Raw genomic sequence first — 25,420 nt, 5'->3', positions numbered from 1 at the left:
TCTTGGTAAAAAGTCATGATTTTCTAGATTTCGTGTTCTTCTTTGCGAATTCAAGCCAGAAAACAACGAAAATCGGCGAGAAATCGTCGTTTTGCATCGAAATATGCGGTTTTCTGTAAGAATTTTGATGATTTTGTGCAGAATTCTGCTGTTTTCTTGCAATACAGCCGTTGAATCTTGGTAAAAAGTCATGATTTTGTAGATTCCGTGCTCTTCTTTGCGAATTCAAGATAGAAAACAACGAAAATCAGCGAGAAATCGTCGTTTTGCATCGAAAAATGCGGTTTTCTCTAAGAATTTTGATGATTTCGTGCAGAATTCTGCTGTTTTCTTGCAATTCAGCCGTTGAATCTTGGTAAAAAGTCATGATTTTGTAGATTTCGTTCTCTTCTTTGCGAATTCAAGCCAGAAAACAACGAAAATTTCGTGCAGAATTCTGCTGTTTTCTTGCAATTCAGCCGTTGAATCTAGGTAAAAAGTCATGATTTTGTAGATTTCGTGCTCTTCTTGGCGAATTCAAGATAGAAAACAACGAAAATCGGCGAGAAATCGTTGTTTTGCATCGAAATATGCGGTTTTCTGTAAGAATTTTGATGATTTCGTGCAGAATTCTGCTGTTTTCTTGCAATTCAGCCGTTGAATCTAGGTAAAAAGTCATGATTTTGTAGATTTCGTGCTCTTCTTGGCGAATTCAAGATAGAAAACAACAAAAATCGGCGAGAAATCGTTGTTTTGCATCGAAATATGCGGTTTTCTGTAAGAATTTTGATGATTTCGTGCAGAATTCTGCTGTTTTCTTGCAACTCAGCCGTTGAATCTAGGTAAAAAGTCATGATTTTGTAGATTTCGTGCTCTTCTTGGCGAATTCAAGATAGAAAACAACAAAAATCGGCGAGAAATCGTTGTTTTGCATCGAAATATGCGGTTTTCTGTAAGAATTTTGATGATTTCGTGCAGAATTCTGCTGTTTTCTTGCAATTCAGCCGTTGAATCTAGGTAAAAAGTCATGATTTTGTAGATTTCGTGCTCTTCTTGGCGAATTCAAGATAGAAAACAACGAAAATCGGCGAGAAATCGTTGTTTTGCATCGAAATATGCGGTTTTCTGTAAGAATTTTGATGATTTCGTGCAGAATTCTGCTGTTTTCTTGCAATTCAGCCGTTGAATCTTGGTAAAAAGTCATGATTTTGTAGATTTCGTGCTCTTCTTTGCGAATTCAAGGCAGAAAATAACGAAAATCGGCGAGAAATCGTCGTTTTACATCGAGATATGCGGTTTTCTGTAAGAATTTTGATGATTTCGTGCAGAATTCTGCTGTTTTCTTGCAATTCAGCCGTTGAATCTAGGTAAAAAGTCATAATTTTGTTGATTTCGTGCTCTTCTTGGCGAATTCAAGATAGAAAACAACGAAAATCGGCGAGAAATCGTTGTTTTGCATCGAAATATGCGGTTTTCTGTAAGAATTTTGATGATTTCGTGCAGAATTCTGCTGTTTTCTTGCAATTCAGCCGTTGAATCTATGTAAAAGTCATGATTTTGTAGATTTCGTGCTCTTCTTTGCGAATTCAAGCCAGAAAACAACGAAAATCGGCGAGAAATCGTCGTTTTGCATCGAAATATGCGGTTTTCTCTGAGAATTTTGATGATTTCGTGCAGAATTCTACTGTTTTCTTGCAATTCAGCCGTAGAATCTTGGTAAAAAGTGATGATTTTGTAGATTCCGTGCTCTTCTTTGCGAATTCAAGATAGAAAACAACGAAAATCAGCGAGAAATCGTCGTTTTGCATCGAAATATGCGGTTTTCTCTAAGAATTTTGATGATTTCGTGCAGAATTCTGCTGTTTTCTTGCAATTCAGCCGTTGAATCTTGGTAAAAAGTAATGATTTTGTAGATTTCGTGCTCTTCTTTGCGAATTCAAGCCAGAAAACAACGAAAATCGGCGAGAAATCGTCGTTTTGCATCGAAATATGCGGTTTTCTCTAAGAATTTTGACGATTTCGTGCAGAATTCTCCTGTTTTCTTGCAATTCAGCCCTTGAATCTTGGTAAAAAGTCATGATTTTGTAGATTTTGTGCTCTTCTTTGCGAATTCAAGATAGAAAACAACGAAAATCAGCGAGAAATCGTCGTTTTGCATCGAAATATGCGGTTTTCTCTAAGAATTTTGATGATTTCGTGCAGAATTCTGCTGTTTTCTTGCAATTCAGCCGTTGAATCTTGGTAAAAAGTCATGATTTTGTACATTTCGTGCTCTTCTTTGCGAATTCCAGATAGAAAACAACGAAAATCACCGAGAAAACGTCGTTTTGCATCGAAATATGCGGTTTTCTGTAAGAATTTTGATGATTTTGTGCAGAATTCTGCTGTTTTCTTGCAATTCAGCCGTTGAATCTTGGTAAAAAGTCATGATTTTGTAGATTCCGTGCTCTTCTTTGCGAATTCAAGATAGAAAACAACGAAAATCGGCGAGAAATCGTTGTTTTGCATCGAAATATGCAGTTCTCTCTAAGAATTTTGATGATTTCGTGCAGAATTCTGCTGTTTTCTTGCAATTTAGCCGTTGAATCTTGGTAAAAAGTCATGATTTTGTAGATTTCGTGCTCTTCTTTGCGAATTCAAGCCAGAAAACAACGAAAATCGGCGAGAAATCGTCGTTTTGCATCGAAATATGCGGTTTTCTGTAAGAATTTTGATGATTTCGTGCAGAATTCTGCTGTTTTCTTGCAATTCAGCCGTTGAATCTTGGTAAAAAGTCATGATTTTGTAGATTTCGTGCTCTTCTTTGCGAATTCAAGCCAGAAAACAACGAAAATCGGCGAGAAATCGTCGTTCTGCATCGAAATATGCGGTTTTCTGTAAGAATTTTGATGATTTCGTGCAGAATTCTGCTGTTTTCTTGCAATTCAGCCGTTGAATCTAGGTTAAAAGTAATGATTTTGTAGATTTCGTGCTCTTCTTGGCGAATTCAAGATAGAAAACAACGAAAATCGGCGAGAAATCGTTGTTTTGCATCGAAATATGCAGTTTTCTCTAAGAATTTTGATGATTTCGTGCAGAATTCTGCTGTTTTCATGCAATTCAGCCGTTGAATCTTGGTAAAAAGTGATGATTTTGTAGATTTCGTGCTCTTCTTTGCAAATTCAAGCCAGAAAACAACGAAAATCGGCGAGAAATCGTCGTTTTGCATCGAAACATGCGGTTTTCTGTAAGAATTTTGATGATTTCGTGCAGAATTCTGCTGTTTTCTTGCAATTCAGCTGTTGAATCTAGGTAAAAAGTCATGATTTTGTAGATTTCGTGCTCTTCTTTGCGAATTCAAGATTGAAAACAACGAAAATCAGCGAGAAATCGTCGTTTTGCATCGAAATATGCGGTTTTCTCTAAGAATTTTGATGATTTCGTGCAGAATTCTGCTGTTTTCTTGCAATTCAGCCGTTGAATCTTGGTAAAAAGTAATGATTTTGTAGATTTCGTGCTCTTCTTTGCGAATTCAAGCCAGAAAACAACGAAAATCGGCGAGAAATCGTCGTTTTGCATCGAAATATGCGGTTTTCTCTGAGAATTTTGATGATTTCGTGCAGAATTCTGCTGTTTTCTTGCAATTCAGCCGTTGAATCTTGGTAAAAAGTGATGATTTTGTAGATTCCGTGCTCTTCTTTGCGAATTCAAGATAGAAAACAACGAAAATCAGCGAGAAATCGTCGTTTTGCATCGAAATATGCGGTTTTCTCTAAGAATTTTGATGATTTCGTGCAGAATTCTGCTGTTTTCTTGCAATTCAGCCGTTGAATCTTGGTAAAAAGTAATGATTTTGTAGATTTCGTGCTCTTCTTTGCGAATTCAAGCCAGAAAACAACGAAAATCGGCGAGAAATCGTCGTTTTGCATCGAAATATGCGGTTTTCTCTAAGAATTTTGACGATTTCGTGCAGAATTCTCCTGTTTTCTTGCAATTCAGCCGTTGAATCTTGGTAAAAAGTCATGATTTTGTAGATTTTGTGCTCTTCTTTGCAAATTCAAGATAGAAAACAACGAAAATCAGCGAGAAATCGTCGTTTTGCATCGAAATATGCGGTTTTCTCTAAGAATTTTGATGATTTCGTGCAGAATTCTGCTGTTTTCTTGCAATTCAGCCGTTGAATCTTGGTAAAAAGTCATGATTTTGTAGATTTCGTGCTCTTCTTTGCAAATTCATGCTAGAAAACAACGAAAATCGGCGAGAAATCGTCGTTTTGCCTCGAAATATGCGGTTTTCTGTAAGAATTTTGATGATTTCGTGCAGAATTCTGCTGTTTTCTTGCAATTCAGCCGTAGAATCTTGGTAAAAAGTGATGATTTTGTAGATTCCGTGCTCTTCTTTGCGAATTCAAGATAGAAAACAACGAAAATCAGCGAGAAATCGTCGTTTTGCATCGAAATATGCGGTTTTCTCTAAGAATTTTGATGATTTCGTGCAGAATTCCGCTGTTTTCTTGCAATTCAGCCGTTGAATCTTGGTAAAAAGTAATGATTTTGTAGATTTCGTGCTCTTCTTTGCGAATTCAAGCCAGAAAACAACGAAAATCGGCGAGAAATCGTCGTTTTGCATCGAAATATGCGGTTTTCTCTAAGAATTTTGACGATTTCGTGCAGAATTCTCCTGTTTTCTTGCAATTCAGCCGTTGAATCTTGGTAAAAAGTCATGATTTTGTAGATTTTGTGCTCTTCTTTGCGAATTCAAGCCAGAAAACAACGAAAATCGGCGAGAAATCGTCGCTTTGCATCGAAATATGCGGTTTTCTGTAAGAATTTTGATGATTTCGTGCAGAATTCTGCTGTTTTCTTGCAATTCAGCCGTTGAATCTAGGTAAAAAGTCATGATTTTGTAAATTTCGTGCTCTTCTTGGCGAATTCAAGATAGAAAACAACGAAAATCGGCGAGAAATCGTCGTTTTGCATCGAAACATGCGGTTTTCTCTAAGAATTTTGATGATTTCGTGCAGAATTCTGCTGTTTTCTTGCAATTCAGCCGTTGAATCTTGGTAAAAAGTCATGATTTTGTAGATTTCATGCTCTTCTTTGCGAATTCAAGCCAGAAAACAACGAGAATCGGCGAGAAATCGTCGCTTTGCATCGAAATATGCGGTTTTCTGTAAGAATTTTGATGATTTCGTGCAGAATTTGGCTGTTTTCTTGCAATTCAGCCGTTGAATCTAGGTAAAAAGTCATGATTTTGTAGATTTCGTGCTCTTCTTGGCGAATTCAAGATAGAAAACAACGAAAATCGGCGAGAAATCGTCGTTTTGCATCGAAATATGCGGTTTTCTCTAAGAATTTTGATGATTTCGTGCAGAATTCTGCTGTTTTCTTGCAATTCAGCCGTAGAATCTTGGTAAAAAGTGATGATTTTGCAGATTTCGTGCTCTTCTTTGCGAATTCAAGATTGAAAACAACGAAAATCAGCGAGAAATCGTCGTTTTGCATCGAAATATGCGGTTTTCTCTAAGAATTTTGATGATTTCGTGCAGAATTCTGCTGTTTTCTTGCAATTCAGCCGTTGAATCTTGGTAAAAAGTAATGATTTTGTAGATTTCGTGCTCTTCTTTGCGAATTCAAGCCAGAAAACAACGAAAATCGGCGAGAAATCGTCGTTTTGCATCGAAATATGCGGTTTTCTCTGAGAATTTTGATGATTTCGTGCAGAATTCTGCTGTTTTCTTGCAATTCAGCCGTAGAATCTTGGTAAAAAGTGATGATTTTGTAGATTCCGTGCTCTTCTTTGCGAATTCAAGATAGAAAACAACGAAAATCAGCGAGAAATCGTCGTTTTGCATCGAAATATGCGGTTTTCTCTAAGAATTTTGATGATTTCGTGCAGAATTCTGCTGTTTTCTTGCAATTCAGCCGTTGAATCTTGGTAAAAAGTAATGATTTTGTAGATTTCGTGCTCTTCTTTGCGAATTCAAGCCAGAAAACAACGAAAATCGGCGAGAAATCGTCGTTTTGCATCGAAATATGCGGTTTTCTCTAAGAATTTTGACGATTTCGTGCAGAATTCTCCTGTTTTCTTGCAATTCAGCCGTTGAATCTTGGTAAAAAGTCATGATTTTGTAGATTTTGTGCTCTTCTTTGCGAATTCAAGATAGAAAACAACGAAAATCAGCGAGAAATCGTCGTTTTGCATCGAAATATGCGGTTTTCTCTAAGAATTTTGATGATTTCGTGCAGAATTCTGCTGTTTTCTTGCAATTCAGCCGTTGAATCTTGGTAAAAAGTCATGATTTTGTAGATTTCGTGCTCTTCTTTGCAAATTCATGCTAGAAAACAACGAAAATCGGCGAGAAATCGTCGTTTTGCCTCGAAATATGCGGTTTTCTGTAAGAATTTTGATGATTTCGTGCAGAATTCTGCTGTTTTCTTGCAATTCAGCCGTAGAATCTTGGTAAAAAGTGATGATTTTGTAGATTCCGTGCTCTTCTTTGCGAATTCAAGATAGAAAACAACGAAAATCAGCGAGAAATCGTCGTTTTGCATCGAAATATGCGGTTTTCTCTAAGAATTTTGATGATTTCGTGCAGAATTCTGCTGTTTTCTTGCAATTCAGCCGTTGAATCTTGGTAAAAAGTCATGATTTTGTAGATTTTGTGCTCTTCTTTGCGAATTCAAGCCAGAAAACAACGAAAATCGGCGAGAAATCGTCGCTTTGCATCGAAATATGCGGTTTTCTGTAAGAATTTTGATGATTTCGTGCAGAATTCTGCTGTTTTCTTGCAATTCAGCCGTTGAATCTAGGTAAAAAGTCATGATTTTGTAGATTTCGTGCTCTTCTTGGCGAATTCAAGATAGAAAACAACGAAAATCGGCGAGAAATCGTCGTTTTGCATCGAAACATGCGGTTTTCTCTAAGAATTTTGATGATTTCGTGCAGAATTCTGCTGTTTTCTTGCAATTCAGCCGTTGAATCTTGGTAAAAAGTCATGATTTTGTAGATTTCATGCTCTTCTTTGCGAATTCAAGCCAGAAAACAACGAAAATCGGCGAGAAATCGTCGCTTTGCATCGAAATATGCGGTTTTCTGTAAGAATTTTGATGATTTCGTGCAGAATTCTGCTGTTTTCTTGCAATTCAGCCGTTGAATCTAGGTAAAAAGTCATGATTTTGTAGATTTCGTGCTCTTCTTGGCGAATTCAAGATAGAAAACAACGAAAATCGGCGAGAAATCGTCGTTTTGCATCGAAATATGCGGTTTTCTGTAAGAATTTTGATGATTTCGTGCAGAATTCTGCTGTTTTCTTGCAATTCAGCCGTTGAATCTTGGTAAAAAGTCATGATTTTGTAGATTTCGTGCTCTTCTTTGCGAATTCAAGCCAGAAAACAACGAAAATCGCCGAGAAATCGTCGTTTTGCATCGAAATATGCGGTTTTCTGTAAGAATTTTGATGATTTCGTGCAGAATTCTGCTGTTTTCTTGCAATTCAGCCGTTGAATCTTGGTAAAAAGTCATGATTTTGTAGATTTCGTGCTCTTCTTTGCGAATTCAAGCCAGAAAACAACGAAAATCGGCGAGAAATCGTCGCTTTGCATCGAAATATGCGGTTTTCTGTAAGAATTTTGATGATTTCGTGCAGAATTCTGCTGTTTTCTTGCAATTCAGCCGTTGAATCTAGGTAAAAAGTCATGATTTTGTAGATTTCGTGCTCTTCTTGGCGAATTCAAGATAGAAAACAACGAAAATCGGCGAGAAATCGTCGTTTTGCATCGAAATATGCGGTTTTCTCTAAGAATTTTGATGATTTCGTGCAGAATTCTGCTGTTTTCTTGCAATTCAGCCGTTGAATCTTGGTAAAAAGTCATGATTTTGTAGATTTCGTGCTCTTCTTTGCAAATTCATGCTAGAAAACAACGAAAATCGGCGAGAAATCGTCGCTTTGCATCGAAATATGCGGTTTTCTGTAAGAATTTTGATGATTTCGTGCAGAATTCTGCTGTTTTCTTGCAATTCAGCCGTTGAATCTAGGTAAAAAGTCATGATTTTGTAGATTTCGTGCTCTTCTTGGCGAATTCAAGATAGAAAACAACGAAAATCGGCGAGAAATCGTCGTTTTGCATCGAAATATGCGGTTTTCTCTAAGAATTTTGATGATTTCGTGCAGAATTCTGCTGTTTTCTAGCAATTCAGCCGTTGAATCTTGGTAAAAAGTGATGATTTTGTATATTTCGTGCTTTTCTTTGCAAATTCAAGCCAGAAAACAACGAAAATCGGCGAGAAATCGTCGTTTTGCATCGAAATATGCGGTTTTCTGTAAGAATTTTGATGATTTCGTGCAGAATTCTGCTGTTTTCTTGCAATTCAGCCGTTGAATCTTGGTAAAAAGTCATGATTTTGTAGATTTCATGCTCTTCTTTGCGAATTCAAGCCAGAAAACAACGAAAATCGGCGAGAAATCGTCGCTTTGCATCGAAATATGCGGTTTTCTGTAAGAATTTTGATGATTTCGTGCAGAATTCTGCTGTTTTCTTGCAATTCAGCCGTTGAATCTAGGTAAAAAGTCATGATTTTGTAGATTTCGTGCTCTTCTTGGCGAATTCAAGATAGAAAACAACGAAAATCGGCGAGAAATCGTCGTTTTGCATCGAAATATGCGGTTTTCTCTAAGAATTTTGATGATTTCGTGCAGAATTCTGCTGTTTTCTAGCAATTCAGCCGTTGAATCTTGGTAAAAAGTGATGATTTTGTATATTTCGTGCTTTTCTTTGCAAATTCAAGCCAGAAAACAACGAAAATCGGCGAGAAATCGTCGTTTTGCATCGAAATATGCGGTTTTCTGTAAGAATTTTGATGATTTCGTGCAGAATTCTGCTGTTTTCTTGCAATTCAGCCGTTGAATCTTGGTAAAAAGTCATGATTTTGTAGATTTCGTGCTCTTCTTTGCGAATTCAAGCCAGAAAACAACGAAAATCGCCGAGAAATCGTCGTTTTGCATCGAAATATGCGGTTTTCTGTAAGAATTTTGATGATTTCGTGCAGAATTCTGCTGTTTTCTTGCAATTCAGCCGTTGAATCTTGGTAAAAAGTCATGATTTTGTAGATTTCGTGCTCTTCTTTGCGAATTCAAAATAGAAAACAACGAAAATCACCGAGAAAACGTCGTTTTGCATCGAAATATGCGGTTTTCTCTAAGAAATTTGATGATTTCGTGCAGAATTCTGCTGTTTTCTTGCAATTCAGCCGTTGAATCTTGGTAAAAAGTCATGATTTTGTAGATTTCGTGCTCTTCTTTGCAAATTCATGCCAGAAAACAACGAAAATCGGCGAGAAATCGTCGTTTTGCATCGAAATATGCGATTTTCTGTAAGAATTTTGATGATTTCGTGCAGAATTCTGCTGTTTTCTTGCAATTCAGCCGTTGAATCTTGGTAAAAAGTCATGATTTTGTAGATTTCGTGCTCTTCTTTGCGAATTCAAGATAGAAAACAACGAAAATCAGCGAGAAAACGTCGTTTTGCATCGAAATATGCGGTTTTCTCTAAGAATTTTGATGATTTCGTGCAGAATTCTGCTGTTTTCTTGCAATTCAGCAGTTGAATCTTGGTAAAAAGTCATGATTTTGTAGATTTCGTGCTCTTCTTTGCAAATTCATGCTAGAAAACAACGAAAATCGGCGAGAAATCGTCGTTTTGCATCAAAATATGCGGTTTTCTGTAAGAATTTTGATGATTTCGTGCAGAATTCTGCTGTTTTCTTGCAATTCAGCCGTTGAATCTTGGTAAAAAGTCATGATTTTGTAGATTTCGTGCTCTTCTTGGCGAATTCAAGATAGAAAACAACGAAAATCGGCGAGAAATCGTTGTTTTGCATCGAAATATGCAGTTTTCTCTAAGAATTTTGATGATTTCGTGCAGAATTCTGCTGTTTTCTTGCAATTCAGCCGTTGAATCTAGGTAAAAAGTCATGATTTTGTAGATTTCGTGCTCTTCTTTGCGAATTCAAGCCAGAAAACAACGAAAATCGGCGAGAAATCGTCGTTTTGCATCGAAATATGCGGTTTTCTGTAAGAATTTTGATGATTTCGTGCAGAATTCTGCTGTTTTCTTGCAATTCAGCCGTAGAATCTTGGTAAAAAGTGATGATTTTGTAGATTTTGTGCTCTTCTTTGCGAATTCAAGCCAGAAAACACGAAAATTGGCGAGAAATCGTTGCTTTGCTTCGAAATATGCTGTTTTCTGTAAGAATTTTGATGATTTCGTGCAGAATTCTGTTGTTTTCTTGCAATTCAGCCGTTGAATCTTGGTAAAAAGTCATGATTTTGTAGATTTCGTGCTCTTCTTTGCGAATTCAAGCCAGAAAACAACGAAAATCGGCGAGAAATCGTCGTTTTGCATCGAAAAATGCGGTTCTCTGTAAGAATTTTGATGATTTCGTGCAGAATTCTGCTGTTTTCTTGCAATTCAGCCGTTGAATCTTGGTAAAAAGTCATGATTTTGTAGATTTCGTGCTCTTCTTTGCGAATTCAAGCCAGAAAACAACGAAAATCGGCGAGAAATCGTCGTTTTGCATCGAAAAATGCGGTTTTCTGTAAGAATTTTGATGATTTCGTGCAGAATTCTGCTGTTTTCTTGCAATTCAGCCGTTGAATCTTGGTAAAAGTCATGATTTAGTAGATTTCGTGCTCTTCTTTGCGAATTCAAGCCAGAAAACCACGAAAATCGGCGAGAAATCGTCGTTTTGCATCGAAAAATGCGGTTTTTTGTAAGAATTTTGATGATTTCGTGCAGAATTCTGCTGTTTTCTTGCAATTCAGCTGTTGAATCTTGGTAAAAAGTCATGATTTTGTAGATTTCCTGCTCTTCTTTGCGAATTCAAGCCAGAAAACAACGAAAATCGGCGAGAAATCGTTGTTTTGCATCGAAATATGCTGTTTTCTGTAAGAATTTTGATGATTTCGTGCAGAATTCTGCTGTTTTCTTGCAATTCAGCCGTTGAATCTTGGTAAAAAGTCATGATTTTGTAGATTTCGTGCTATTCTTTGCGAATTCAAGCCAGAAAACAACGAAAATCGGCGAGAAATCGTCGTTTTGCATCGAAAAATGCGGTTTTCTGTAAGAATTTTGATGATTTCGTGCAGAATTCTGCTGTTTTCTTGCAATTCAGCCGTTGAATCTTAGTAAAAAGTCATGATTTTGTAGATTCCGTGCTCTTCTTTGCGAATTCAAGATAGAAAACAACGAAAATCAGCGAGAAATCGTCGTTTTCCATCGAAATATGCGGTTTTCTCTAAGAATTTTGATGATTTCGTGCAGAATTCTGCTGTTTTCTTGCAATTCAGCCGTTGAATCTTGGTAAAAAGTCATGATTTTGTAGATTTCGTGCTCTTCTTTGCGAATTCAAGCCAGAAAACAATAAAAATCGGCGAAAAATCGTCGTTTTGCATCGAAATATGCGGTTTTCTGCAAGAATTTTGATGATTTCGTGCAGAATTCTGCTGTTTTCTTGCAATTCAGCCGTTGAATCTTGGTAAAAAGTGATGATTTTGTAGATTTCGTGCTCTTCTATGCGAATTCAAGCCAGAAAACAACGAAAATCGGCGAGAAATCGTCGTTTTGCATCGAAATATGCGGTTTTCTCTAAGAATTTTGACGATTTCGTGCAGAAGTCTGCTGTTTTCTTGCAATTCAGCCGTTGAATCTTGGTAAAAAGTCATGATTTTGTAGATTTCGTGCTCTTCTTTGCGAATTCAAGCCAGAAAACAACGAAAATCGGCGAGAAATCGTCGTTTTGCATCGAAAAATGCGGTTTTCTGTAAGAATTTTGATGGTTTCGTGCAGAATTCTGCAGTTTTCTTGCAATTCAGCCGTTGAATCTTGGTAAAAAGTCATGATTTTGTAGATTTCGTGCTCTTCTTTGCGAATTCAAGCCAGAAAACACGAAAATCGGCGAGAAATCGTTGTTTTGCATCGAAATATGCTGTTTTCTGTAAGAATTTTGATGATTTCGTGCAGAATTCTGCTGTTTTCTTGCAATTCAGCCGTTGAATCTTGGTAAAAAGTCATGATTTTGTAGATTTCGTGCTCTTCTTTGCGAATTCAAGATAGAAAACAACGAAAATCAGCGAAAAATCGTCGTTTTGCATCGAAATATGCGGTTTTCTGCAAGAATTTTGATGATTTCGTGCAGAATTCTGCTGTTTTCTTACAATTCAGCCGTTGAATCTAGGTAAAAAGTCATGATTTTGTAGATTTCGTGCTCTTCTTTGCGAATTCAAGCCAGAAAACAACGAAAATCGGCGAGAAATCGTCGTTTTGCATCGAAATATGCGGTTTTCTGTAAGAATTTTGATGATTTCGTGCAGAATTCTGCTGTTTTCTTGCAATTCAGCCGTAGAATCTTGGTAAAAAGTGATGATTTTGTAGATTTCGTGCTCTTCTTTGCGAATTCTAGCCAGAAAACACGAAAATCGGCGAGAAATCGTTGTTTTGCATCGAAATATGCTGTTTTCTGTAAGAATTTTGATGATTTCGTGCAGAATTCTGCTGTTTTCTTGCAATTCAGCCGTTGAATCTTGGTAAAAAGTCATGATTTTGTAGATTTCGTGCTCTTCTTTGCGAATTCAAGCCAGAAAACAACGAAAATCGGCGAGAAATCGTCGTTTTGCATCGAAAAATGCGGTTTTCTGTAAGAATTTTGATGGTTTCGTGCAGAATTCTGCTGTTTTCTTGCAATTCAGCCGTTGAATCTTGGTAAAAAGTCATGATTTTGTAGATTTCGTGCTATTCTTTGCGAATTCAAGCCAGAAAACAACGAAAATCGGCGAGAAATCGTCGTTTTGCATCGAAAAATGCGGTTTTCTGTAAGAATTTTGATGATTTCGTGCAGAATTCTGCTGTTTTCTTGCAATTCAGCCGTTGAATCTTAGTAAAAAGTCATGATTTTGTAGATTCCGTGCTCTTCTTTGCGAATTCAAGATAGAAAACAACGAAAATCAGCGAGAAATCGTCGTTTTCCATCGAAATATGCGGTTTTCTCTAAGAATTTTGATGATTTCGTGCAGAATTCTGCTGTTTTCTTGCAATTCAGCCGTTGAATCTTGGTAAAAAGTCATGATTTTGTAGATTTCGTGCTCTTCTTTGCGAATTCAAGCCAGAAAACAATAAAAATCGGCGAAAAATCGTCGTTTTGCATCGAAATATGCGGTTTTCTGCAAGAATTTTGATGATTTCGTGCAGAATTCTGCTGTTTTCTTGCAATTCAGCCGTTGAATCTTGGTAAAAAGTGATGATTTTGTAGATTTCGTGCTCTTCTATGTGAATTCAAGCCAGAAAACAACGAAAATCGGCGAGAAATCGTCGTTTTGCATCGAAATATGCGGTTTTCTCTAAGAATTTTGACGATTTCGTGCAGAATTCTGCTGTTTTCTTGCAATTCAGCCGTTGAATCTTGGTAAAAAGTCATGATTTTGTAGATTTCGTGCTCTTCTTTGCGAATTCAAGATAGAAAACAACGAAAATCAGCGAGAAATTGTCGTTTTGCATCGAAATATGCGGTTTTCTCTAAGAATTTTGATGATTTCGTGCAGAATTCTGCTGTTTTCTTACAATTCAGCCGTTGAATCTAGGTAAAAAGTCATGATTTTGTAGATTTCGTGCTCTTCTTGGCGAATTCAAGATAGAAAACAACGAAAATCGGCGAGAAATTGTTGTTTTGCACCGAAATATGCAGTTTTCTCTAAGAATTTTGATGATTGCGTGCAGAATTCTGCTGTTTTCTTGCAATTCAGCCGTTGAATCTAGGTAAAAAGTCATGATTTTGTAGATTTCGTGCTCTTCTTTGCGAATTCAAGCCAGAAAACAACGAAAATCGGCGAGAAATCGTCGTTTTGCATCGAAATATGCGGTTTTCTGTAAGAATTTTGATGATTTCGTGCAGAATTCTGCTGTTTTCTTACAATTCAGCCGTTCAATCTAGGTAAAAAGTCATGATTTTGTAGATTTCGTGCTCTTCTTGGCGAATTCAAGATAGAAAACAACGAAAATCGGCGAGAAATCGTTGTTTTGCATCGAAATATGCAGTTTTCTCTAAGAATTTTGATGATTTTGTGCAGAATTCTGCTGTTTTCTTGCAATTCAGCTGTTGAATCTAGGTAAAAAGTCATGATTTTGTAGATTTCGTGCTCTTCTTTGCGAATTCAAGCCAGAAAACACGAAAATCGGCGAGAAATCGTTGTTTTGCTTTGAAATATGCTGTTTTCTGTAAGAATTTTGATGATTTCGTGCAGAATTCTGCTGTTTTCTTGCAATTCAGCCGTTCAATCTAGGTAAAAAGTCATGATTTTGTAGATTTCGTGCTCTTCTTGGCGAATTCAAGATAGAAAACAACGAAAATCGGCGAGAAATCGTTGTTTTGCATCGAAATATGCAGTTTTCTCTAAGAATTTTGATGATTTTGTGCAGAATTCTGCTGTTTTCTTGCAATTCAGCTGTTGAATCTAGGTAAAAAGTCATGATTTTGTAGATTTCGTGCTCTTCTTTGCGAATTCAAGCCAGAAAACACGAAAATCGGCGAGAAATCGTTGTTTTGCTTTGAAATATGCTGTTTTCTGTAAGAATTTTGATGATTTCGTGCAGAATTCTGCTGTTTTCTTGCAATTCAGCCGTAGAATCTTGGTAAAAAGTGATGATTTTGTAGATTTCGTGCTCTTCTTTGCGAATTCAAGCCAGAAAACACGAAAATCGGCGAGAAATCGTTGTTTTGCTTTGAAATATGCTGTTTTCTGTAAGAATTTTGATGATTTCGTGCAGAATTCTGCTGTTTTCTTGCAATTCAGCCGTTGAATCTTGGTAAAAAGTCATGATTTTGTACATTTCGTGCTCTTCTTTGCGAATTCAAGCCAGATAACAACGAAATTCGGCGAGAAATCGTCGTTTTGCATCGAAAAATGCGGTTTTCTGTAAGAATTTTGATGATTTCGTGCAGAATTCTGCTGTTTTCTTGCAATTCAGCCGTTGAATCTTGGTAAAAAGTCATGATTTTGTAGATTTCGTGCTCTTCTTTGCGAATTCAAGCCAGAAAACAACGAAAATCGGCGAGAAATCGTCGTTTTGCATCGAAAAATGCGGTTTTTTGTAAGAATTTTGATGATTTCGTGCAGAATTCTGCTGTTTTCTTGCAATTCAGCTGTTGAATCTTGGTAAAAAGTCATGATTTTGTAGATTTCCTGCTCTTCTTTGCGAATTCAAGCCAGAAAACAACGAAAATCGGCGAGAAATCGTTGTTTTGCATCGAAATATGCTGTTTTCTGTAAGAATTTTGATGATTTCGTGCAGAATTCTGCTGTTTTCTTGCAATTCAGCCGTTGAATCTTGGTAAAAAGTCATGATTTTGTAGATTTCGTGCTATTCTTTGCGAATTCAAGCCAGAAAACAACGAAAATCGGCGAGAAATCGTCGTTTTGCATCGAAAAATGCGGTTTTTTGTAAGAATTTTGATGATTTCGTGCAGAATTCTGCTGTTTTCTTGCAATTCAGCCGTAGAATCTTAGTAAAAAATGATGATTTTGTAGATTTCGTGCTCTTCTTTGCGAATTCAAGCCAGAAAACACGAAAATCGTCGAGAAATCGTTGTTTTGCATCGAAATATGCAGTTTTCTCTAAGAATTTTGAAGATTTCGTGCAGAATTCTGCTGTTTTCTTGCAATTCAGCCGTTGAATCTTGGTAAAAAGTCATGATTTTGTAGATTTCGTGCTCTTCTTTGCGAATTCAAGCCAGAAAACAACGAAAATCGGCGAGAAATCGTCGTTTTGCATCGAAAAATGCGGTTTTCTGTAAGAATTTTGATGATTTCGTGCAGAATTCTGCTGTTTTCTTGCAATTCAGCCGTAGAATCTTAGTAAAAAATGATGATTTTGTAGATTTCGTGCTCTTCTTTGCGAATTCAAGCCAGAAAACACGAAAATCGTCGAGAAATCGTTGTTTTGCATCGAAATATGCAGTTTTCTCTAAGAATTTTGAAGATTTCGTGCAGAATTCTGCTGTTTTCTTGCAATTCAGCCGTTGAATCTAGGTAAAAAGTCATGATTTTGTAGATTTCGTGCTCTTCTTGGCGAATTCAAGATAGAAAACAACGAAAATCGGCGAGAAATTGTTGTTTTGCATCGAAATATGCAGTTTTCTCTAAGAATTTTGAAGATTTCGTGCAGAATTCTGCTGTTTTCTTGCAATTCAGCCGTTGAATCTAGGTAAAAAGTCATGATTTTGTAGATTTCGTGCTCTTCTTTGCGAATTCAAGCCAGAAAACAACGAAAATCGGCGAGAAATCGTCGTTTTGCATCGAAATATGCGGTTTTCTGTAAGAATTTTGATAATTTCGTGCAGAATTCTACTGTTTTCTTGCAATTCAGCCGTAGAATCTTGGTAAAAAGTGATGATTTTGTAGATTTCGTGCTCTTCTTTGCGAATTCAAGCCAGAAAACACGAAAATCGGCGAGAAATCGTTGTTTTGCATCGAAATATGCTGTCTTCTGTAAGAATTTTGATGATTTCGTGCAGAATTCTGTTTTTTTCTTGCAATTCAGCCGTTGAATCTTGGTAAAAAGTCATGATTTTGTAGATTTCGTGCGCTTCTTTGCGAATTCAAGCCAGAAAACAACGAAAATCGGCGAGAAATCGTCGTTTTGCATCGAAAAATGCGGTTTTCTGTGAGAATTTTGATGGTTTCGTGCAGAATTCTGCTGTTTTCTTGCAATTCAGCCGTTGAATCTTGGTAAAAAGTCATGATTTTGTAGATTTCGTGCTATTCTTTGCGAATTCAAGCCAGAAAACAACGAAAATCGGCGAGAAATCGTCGTTTTGCATCGAAAAATGCGGTTTTCTGTAAGAATTTTGATGATTTCGTGTAGAATTCTGCTGTTTTCTTGCAATTCAGCCGTTGAATCTTAGTAAAAAGTCATGATTTTGTAGATTCCGTGCTCTTCTTTGCGAATTCAAGATAGAAAAGAACGAAAATCAGCGAGAAATCGTCGTTTTCCATCGAAATATGCGGTTTTCTCTAAGAATTTTGATGATTTCGTGCAGAATTCTGCTGTTTTCTTGCAATTCAGCCGTTGAATCTTGGTAAAAAGTCATGATTTTGTAGATTTCGTGCTCTTCTTTGCGAATTCAAGCCAGAAAACAACGAAAATCGGCGAGAAATCGTCGTTTTGCATCGAAATATGCGGTTTTCTCTAAGAATTTTGACGATTTCGTGCAGAATTCTGCTGTTTTCTTGCAATTCAGCCGTTGAATCTTGGTAAAAAGTCATGATTTTGTAGATTTCGTGCTCTTCTTTGCGAATTCAACATTGAAAACAACGAAAATCAGCGAGAAATCGTCGTTTTGCATCGAAATATGCAGTTTTCTCTAAGAATTTTGATGATTTCGTGCAGAATTCTGTTGTTTTCTTGCAATTCAGCCGTTGAATCTTGGTAAAAAGTCATGATTTTGTAGATTTCGAGCTGTTCTTTGCAAATTCATGCCAGAAAACAGCGAAGATCGGCGAGAAATCGTCGTTTTGCATCGAAATATACGGTTTTCTGTAAGAATTTTGATGATTTCGTGCAGAATTCTGCTGTTTTCTTGCAATTCAGCCGTTGAATCTTGGTAAAAAGTCATGATTTTGTAGATTTTGTGCTCTTCTTTGCGAATTCAAGCCAGAAAATAACGAAAATCGGTGAGAAATCGTCGTTTTGCATCGAGATATGCGGTTTTCTGTAAAAATTTTGATGATTTCGTGCAGAATTCTGCTGTTTTCTTGCAATTCAGCCGTTGAATCTTGGTAAAAAGTCATGATTTTGTAGATTTCGTGCTCTTCTTTGCGAATTCAAGCCAGAAAATAACGAAAAACGGCGAGAAATCGTCGTTTTGCATCGAGATATGCGGTTTTCTGTAAGAATTTTGATGATTTCGTGCAGAATTCTGCTGTTTTCTTGCAATTCAGCCGTTGAATCTAGGTAAAAAGTCATGATTTTGTAGATTTCGTGCTCTTCTTGGCGAATTCAAGATAGAAAACAACGAAAATCGGCGAGAAATCGTTGTTTTGCATCGAAATATGCGGTTTTCTGTTAGAATTTTGATGATTTCGTGCAGAATTCTGCTGTTTTCTTGCAATTCAGCCGTTGAATCTTGGTAAAAAGTCATGATTTTGTAGATTTCGTGCTCTTCTTTGCGAATTCAAGCCAGAAAATAACGAAAATCGGCGAGAAATCGTCGTTTTGCATCGAAATATGCGGTTTTCTCTAAGAATTTTGACGATTTCGTGCAGAATTCTGCTGTTTTCTTGCAATTCAGCCGTTGAATCTTGGTAAAAAGTCATGATTTTGTAGATTTCGTGCTCTTCTTTGCGAATTCAAGATAGAAAACAACGAAAATCAGCGAGAAATCGTCGTTTTGCATCGAAATATGCAGTTTTCTCTAAGAATTTTGATGATTTCGTGCAGAATTCTGTTGTTTTCTTGCAATTCAGCCGTTGAATCTTGGTAAAAAGTCATGATTTTGTAGATTTCGAGCTGTTCTTTGCAAATTCATGCCAGAAAACAGCGAAGATCGGCGAGAAATCGTCGTTTTGCATCGAAATATGCGGTTTTCTGTAAGAATTTTGATGATTTCGTGCAGAATTCTGCTGTTTTCTTGCAATTCAGCCGTTGAATCTTGGTAAAAAGTCATGATTTTGTAGATTTTGTGCTCTTCTTTGCGAATTCAAGCCAGAAAATAACGAAAATCGGTGAGAAATCGTCGTTTTGCATCGAGATATGCGGTTTTCTGTAAAAATTTTGATGATTTCGTGCAGAATTCTGCTGTTTTCTTGCAATTCAGCCGTTGAATCTTGGTAAAAAGTCATGATTTTGTAGATTTCGTGCTCTTCTTTGCGAATTCAAGCCAGAAAATAACGAAAAACGGCGAGAAATCGTCGTTTTGCATCGAGATATGCGGTTTTCTGTAAGAATTTTGATGATTTCGTGCAGAATTCTGCTGTTTTCTTGCAATTCAGCCGTTGAATCTAGGTAAAAAGTCATGATTTTGTAGATTTCGTGCTCTTCTTGGCGAATTCAAGATAGAAAACAACGAAAATCGGCGAGAAATCGTTGTTTTGCATCGAAATATGCGGTTTTCTGTTAGAATTTTGATGATTTCGTGCAGAATTCTGCTGTTTTCTTGCAATTCAGCCGTTGAATCTTGGTAAAAAGTCATGATTTTGTAGATTTCGTGCTCTTCTTTGCGAATTCAAGCCAGAAAATAACGAAAATCGGCGAGAAATCGTCGTTTTGCATCGAAATATGCGGTTTTCTCTAAGAATTTTGACGATTTCGTGCAGAATTCTGCTGTTTTCTTGCAATTCAGCCGTTGAATCTTGGTAAAAAGTCATGACTTTGTAGATTTTGTGCTCTTCTTTGCGAATTCAAGATAGAAAACAACGAAAATCAGCGAGAAATCGTCGTTTTGCATCGAAATATGCGGTTTTCTCTAAGAATTTTGATGATTTCGTGCAGAATTCTGCTGTTTTCTTGCAATTCAGCCGTTGAATCTTGGTAAAAAGTCATGATTTTGTAGATTTCGTGCTCTTCTTTGCAAATTCATGCCAGAAAACAGCGAAGATCGGCGAGAAATCGTCGTTTTGCATCAAAATATGCGGTTTTCTGTAAGAATTTTGATGATTTCGTGCAGAATTCTGCTGTTTTCTTGCAATTCAGCCGTTGAATCTTGGTATAAAGTCATGATTTTGTAGATTTCGTGCTCTTCTTTGCGAATTCATGCCAGAAAATAACGAAAATCGGCGAGAAATCGTCGTTTTGCATCGAGATATGCGGTTTTCTGTGAGAATTTTGATGATTTCGTGCAGAATTCTGCTGTTTTCTTGCAATTCAGCCGTTGAATCTTGGTAAAAAGTCATGATTTTGTAGATTTCGTGCTCTTCTTGGCGAATTTAAGATAGAAAACAACGAAAATCGGCGAGAAATCGTTGTTTTGCATCGAAATATGCGGTTTTCTGTAAGAATTTTGATGATTTCGTGCAGAATTCTGCTGTTTTCTTGCAATTCAGCCGTTGAATCTTGGTAAAAAGTCATGATTTTGTAGATTTCGTGCTCTTCTCTGCGAATTCAAGATAGAAAACAACGAAACTCAGCGAGAAATCGTCGTTTTGCATCGAAATATGCGGTTTTCTCTAAGAATTTTGATGATTTCGTGCAGAATTCTGCTGTTTTCTTGCAATTCAGCCGTTGAATCTTGGTAAAAAGTCATGATTTTGTAGATTTCGTGCTCTTCTTTGCAAATTCATGCCAGAAAACAGCGAAGATCGGCGAGAAATCGTCGTTTTGCATCGAAATATGCGGTTTTCTCTAAGAATTTTGACGATTTCGTGCAGAATTCTGCTGTTTTCTTGCAATTCAGCCGTTGAATCTTGGTAAAAAGTCATGATTTTGTAGATTTTGTGCTCTTCTTTGCGAATTCAAGATAGAAAACAACGAAAATCAGCGAGAAATCGTCGTTTTGCATCGAAATATGCGGTTTTCTCTAAGAATTTTGATGATTTCGTGCAGAATTCTGCTGTTTTCTTGCAATTCAGCCGTTGAATCTTGGTAAAAAGTCTTGATTTTGTAGATTTCGTGCTCTTCTTTGCAAATTCATTTCAGAAAACAGCGAAGATCGGCGAGAAATCGTCGTTTTGCATCGAAATATGCGGTTTTCTGTAAGAATTTTGATGATTTCGTGCAGAATTCTGCTGTTTTCTTGCAATTCAGCTGTTGAATCTTGGTAAAAAGTCATGATTTTGTAGATTTCGTGCTCTTCTTTGCGAATTCATGCCAGAAAATAACGAAAATCGGCGAGAAATCGTCGTTTTGCATCGAGATATGCGGTTTTCTGTGAGAATTTTGATGATTTCGTGCAGAATTCTGCTGTTTTCTTGCAATTCAGCCGTTGAATCTTGGTAAAAAGTCATGATTTTGTAGATTTCGTGCTCTTCTTGGCGAATTCAAGATAGAAAACAACGAAAATCGGCGAGAAATCGTTGTTTTGCATCGAAATATGCGGTTTTCTGTAAGAATTTTGATGATTTCGTGCAGAATTCTGCTGTTTTCTTGCAATTCAGCCGTTGAATCTTAATAAAAAGTCATGATTTTGTAGATTTCGTGCTCTTCTCTGCGAATTCAAGATAGAAAACAACGAAACTCAGCGAGAAATCGTCGTTTTGCATCGAAATATGCGGTTTTCTCTAAGAATTTTGATGATTTCGTGCAGAATTCTGCTGTTTTCTTGCAATTCAGCCGTTGAATCTTGGTAAAAAGTCATGATTTTGTAGATTTCGTGCTCTTCTTTGCAAATTCATGCCAGAAAACAGCGAAGATCGGCGAGAAATCGTCGTTTTGCATCGAAATATGCAGTTTTCTGTAAGAATTTTGATGATTTCGTGCAGAATTCTGCTGTTTTCTTGCAATTCAGCCGTTGAATCTTGGTAAAAAGTCATGATTTTGTTGATTTCGTGCTCTTCTTTGCGAATTCAAGCCAGAAAATAACGAAAATCGGCGAGAAATCGTCGTTTTGCATCGAGATATGCGGTTTTCTGTAAGAATTTTGATGATTTCGTGCAGAATTCTGCTGTTTTCTTGCAATTCAGCCGTTGAATCTAGGTAAAAAGTCATGATTTTGATGATTTCGTGCTCTTCTTGGCGAATTCAAGATAGAAAACAACGAAAATCGGCGAGAAATCGTTGTTTTGCATCGAAATATGCGGTTTTCTGTAAGAATTTTGATGATTTCGTGCAGACTTCTGCTGTTTTCTTGCAATTCAGCCGTTGAATCTATGTAAAAGTCATGATTTTGTAGATTTCGTGCTCTTCTTGGCGAATTCAAGATAGAAAACAACGAAAATCGGCGAGAAATCGTTGTTTTGCATCGAAATATGCAGTTTTCTCTAAGAATTTTGATGATTTCGTGCAGAATTCTACTGTTTTCTTGCAATTCAGTCGTTGAATCTTGGTAAAAAGTGATGATTCTGTAGATTTCGTGCTCTTCTTTGCGAATTCAAGCCAGAAAACAACGAAAATCGGCGAAAAATCGTCGTTTTGCATCGAAATATGCGGTTTTCTGCAAGAATTTTGATGATTTCGTGCAGAATTCTGCTGTTTTCTTGCAATTCAGCCGTTGAATCTTGGTAAAAAGTGATGATTTTGTAGATTTCGTGCTCTTCTATGCGAATTCAAGCCAGAAAACAACGAAAATCGGCGAGAAATCGTCGTTTTGCATCGAAATATGCGGTTTTCTCTAAGAATTTTGACGATTTCGTGCAGAATTCTGCTGTTTTCTTGCAATTCAGCCGTTGAATCTTGGTAAAAAGTCATGATTTTGTAGATTTCGTGCTCTTCTTTGCGAATTCAAGCCAGAAAACAACGAAAATCGGCGAGAAATCGTCGTTTTGCATCGAAAAATGCGGTTTTCTGTAAGAATTTTGATGGTTTCGTGCAGAATTCTGCTGTTTTCTTGCAATTCAGCCGTTGAATCTTGGTAAAAAGTCATGATTTTGTAGATTTCGTGCTCTTCTTTGCGAATTCAAGCCAGAAAACACGAAAATCGGCGAGAAATCGTTGTTTTGCATCGAAATATGCTGTTTCTGTAAGAATTTTGATGATTTCGTGCAGAATTCTGCTGTTTTCTTGCAATTCAGCCGTTGAATCTTGGTAAAAAGTCATGATTTTGTAGATTTCGTGCTCTTCTTTGCGAATTCAAGATAGAAAACAACGAAAATCAGCGAAAAATCGTCGTTTTGCATCGAAATATGCGGTTTTCTGCAAGAATTTTGATGATTTCGTGCAGAATTCTGCTGTTTTCTTACAATTCAGCCGTTGAATCTAGGTAAAAAGTCATGATTTTGTAGATTTCGTGCTCTTCTTGGCGAATTCAAGATAGAAAACAACGAAAATCGGCGAGAAATTGTTGTTTTGCATCGAAATATGCAGTTTTCTCTAAGAATTTTGAAGATTTCGTGCAGAATTCTGCTGTTTTCTTGCAATTCAGCCGTTGAATCTAGGTAAAAAGTCATGATTTTGTAGATTTCGTGCTCTTCTTTGCGAATTCAAGCCAGAAAACAACGAAAATCGGCGAGAAATCGTCGTTTTGCATCGAAATATGCGGTTTTCTGTAAGAATTTTGATGATTTCGTGCAGAATTCTGCTGTTTTCTTGCAATTCAGCCGTAGAATCTTGGTAAAAAGTGATGATTTTGTAGATTTCGTGCTCTTCTTTGCGAATTCAAGCCAGAAAACACGAAAATCGGCGAGAAATCGTTGTTTTGCATCGAAATATGCTGTCTTCTGTAAGAATTTTGATGATTTCGTGCAGAATTCTGTTGTTTTGTTGCAATTCAGCCGTTGAATCTTGGTAAAAAGTCATGATTTTGTAGATTTCGTGCTCTTCTTTGCGAATTCAAGCCAGAAAACAACGAAAATCGGCGAGAAATCGTCGTTTTGCATCGAAAAATGCGGTTTTCTGTGAGAATTTTGATGGTTTCGTGCAGAATTCTGCTGTTTCCTTGCAATTCAGCCGTTGAATCTTGGTAAAAAGTCATGATTTTGTAGATTTCGTGCTATTCTTTGCGAATTCAAGCCAGAAAACAACGAAAATCGGCGAGAAATCGTCGTTTTGCATCGAAAAATGCGGTTTTCTGTAAGAATTTTGATGATTTCGTGTAGAATTCTGCTGTTTTCTTGCAATTCAGCCGTTGAATCTTAGTAAAAAGTCATGATATTGTAGATTCCGTGCTCTTCTTTGCGAATTCAAGATAGAAAACAACGAAAATCAGCGAGAAATCGTCGTTTTCCATCGAAATATGCGGTTTTCTCTAAGAATTTTGATGATTTCGTGCAGAATTCTGCTGTTTTCTTGCAATTCAGCCGTTGAATCTTGGTAAAAAGTCATGATTTTGTAGATTTCGTGCTCTTCTTTGCGAATTCAAGCCAGAAAACAATAAAAATCGGCGAAAAATCGTCGTTTTGCATCGAAATATGCGGTTTTCTGCAAGAATTTTGATGATTTCGTGCAGAATTCTGCTGTTTTCTTGCAATTCAGCCGTTGAATCTTGGTAAAAAGTGATGATTTTGTAGATTTCGTGCTCTTCTATGTGAATTCAAGCCAGAAAACAACGAAAATCGGCGAGAAATCGTCGTTTTGCATCGAAATATGCGGTTTTCTCTAAGAATTTTGACGATTTCGTGCAGAATTCTGCTGTTTTCTTGCAATTCAGCCGTTGAATCTTGGTAAAAAGTCATGATTTTGTAGATTTCGTGCTCTTCTTTGCGAATTCAAGATAGAAAACAACGAAAATCAGCGAGAAATCGTCGTTTTGCATCGAAATATGCAGTTTTCTCTAAGAATTTTGATGATTTCGTGCAGAATTCTGTTGTTTTCTTGCAATTCAGCCGTTGAATCTTGGTAAAAAGTCATGATTTTGTAGATTTCGAGCTGTTCTTTGCAAATTCATGCCAGAAAACAGCGAAGATCGGCGAGAAATCGTCGTTTTGCATCGAAATATGCGGTTTTCTGTAAGAATTTTGATGATTTCGTGCAGAATTCTGCTGTTTTCTTGCAATTCAGCCGTTGAATCTTGGTAAAAAGTCATGATTTTGTAGATTTTGTGCTCTTCTTTGCGAATTCAAGCCAGAAAATAACGAAAATCGGCGAGAAATCGTCGTTTTGCATCGAGATATGCGGTTTTCTGTAAGAATTTTGATGATTTCGTGCAGAATTCTGCTGTTTTCTTGCAATTCAGCCGTTGAATCTTGGTAAAAAGTCATGATTTTGTAGATTTCGTGCTCTTCTTTGCGAATTCAAGCCAGAAAATAACGAAAAACGGCGAGAAATCGTCGTTTTGCATCGAGATATGCGGTTTTCTGTAAGAATTTTGATGATTTCGTGCAGAATTCTGCTGTTTTCTTGCAATTCAGCCGTTGAATCTAGGTAAAAAGTCATGATTTTGTAGATTTCGTGCTCTTCTTGGCGAATTCAAGATAGAAAACAACGAAAATCGGCGAGAAATCGTTGTTTTGCATCGAAATATGCGGTTTTCTGTTAGAATTTTGATGATTTCGTGCAGAATTCTGCTGTTTTCTTGCAATTCAGCCGTTGAATCTTGGTAAAAAGTCATGATTTTGTAGATTTCGTGCTCTTCTTTGCGAATTAAGCCAGAAAATAACGAAAATCGGCGAGAAATCGTCGTTTTGCATCGAAATATGCGGTTTTCTCTAAGAATTTTGACGATTTCGTGCAGAATTCTGCTGTTTTCTTGCAATTCAGCCGTTGAATCTTGGTAAAAAGTCATGACTTTGTAGATTTTGTGCTCTTCTTTGCGAATTCAAGATAGAAAACAACGAAAATCAGCGAGAAATCGTCGTTTTGCATCGAAATATGCGGTTTTCTCTAAG

This window comes from Gnatocerus cornutus, chromosome 9 (assembly GCF_029298725.1).
Source record: "Gnatocerus cornutus isolate USDA-ARS CGAHR chromosome 9, icGnaCorn1.1, whole genome shotgun sequence".
NCBI classification, from domain to species: domain Eukaryota; kingdom Metazoa; phylum Arthropoda; class Insecta; order Coleoptera; family Tenebrionidae; genus Gnatocerus; species Gnatocerus cornutus.
The sequence above is the reverse complement of the archived record's forward strand: the minus strand, read 5'-3'. Positions refer to the sequence as shown.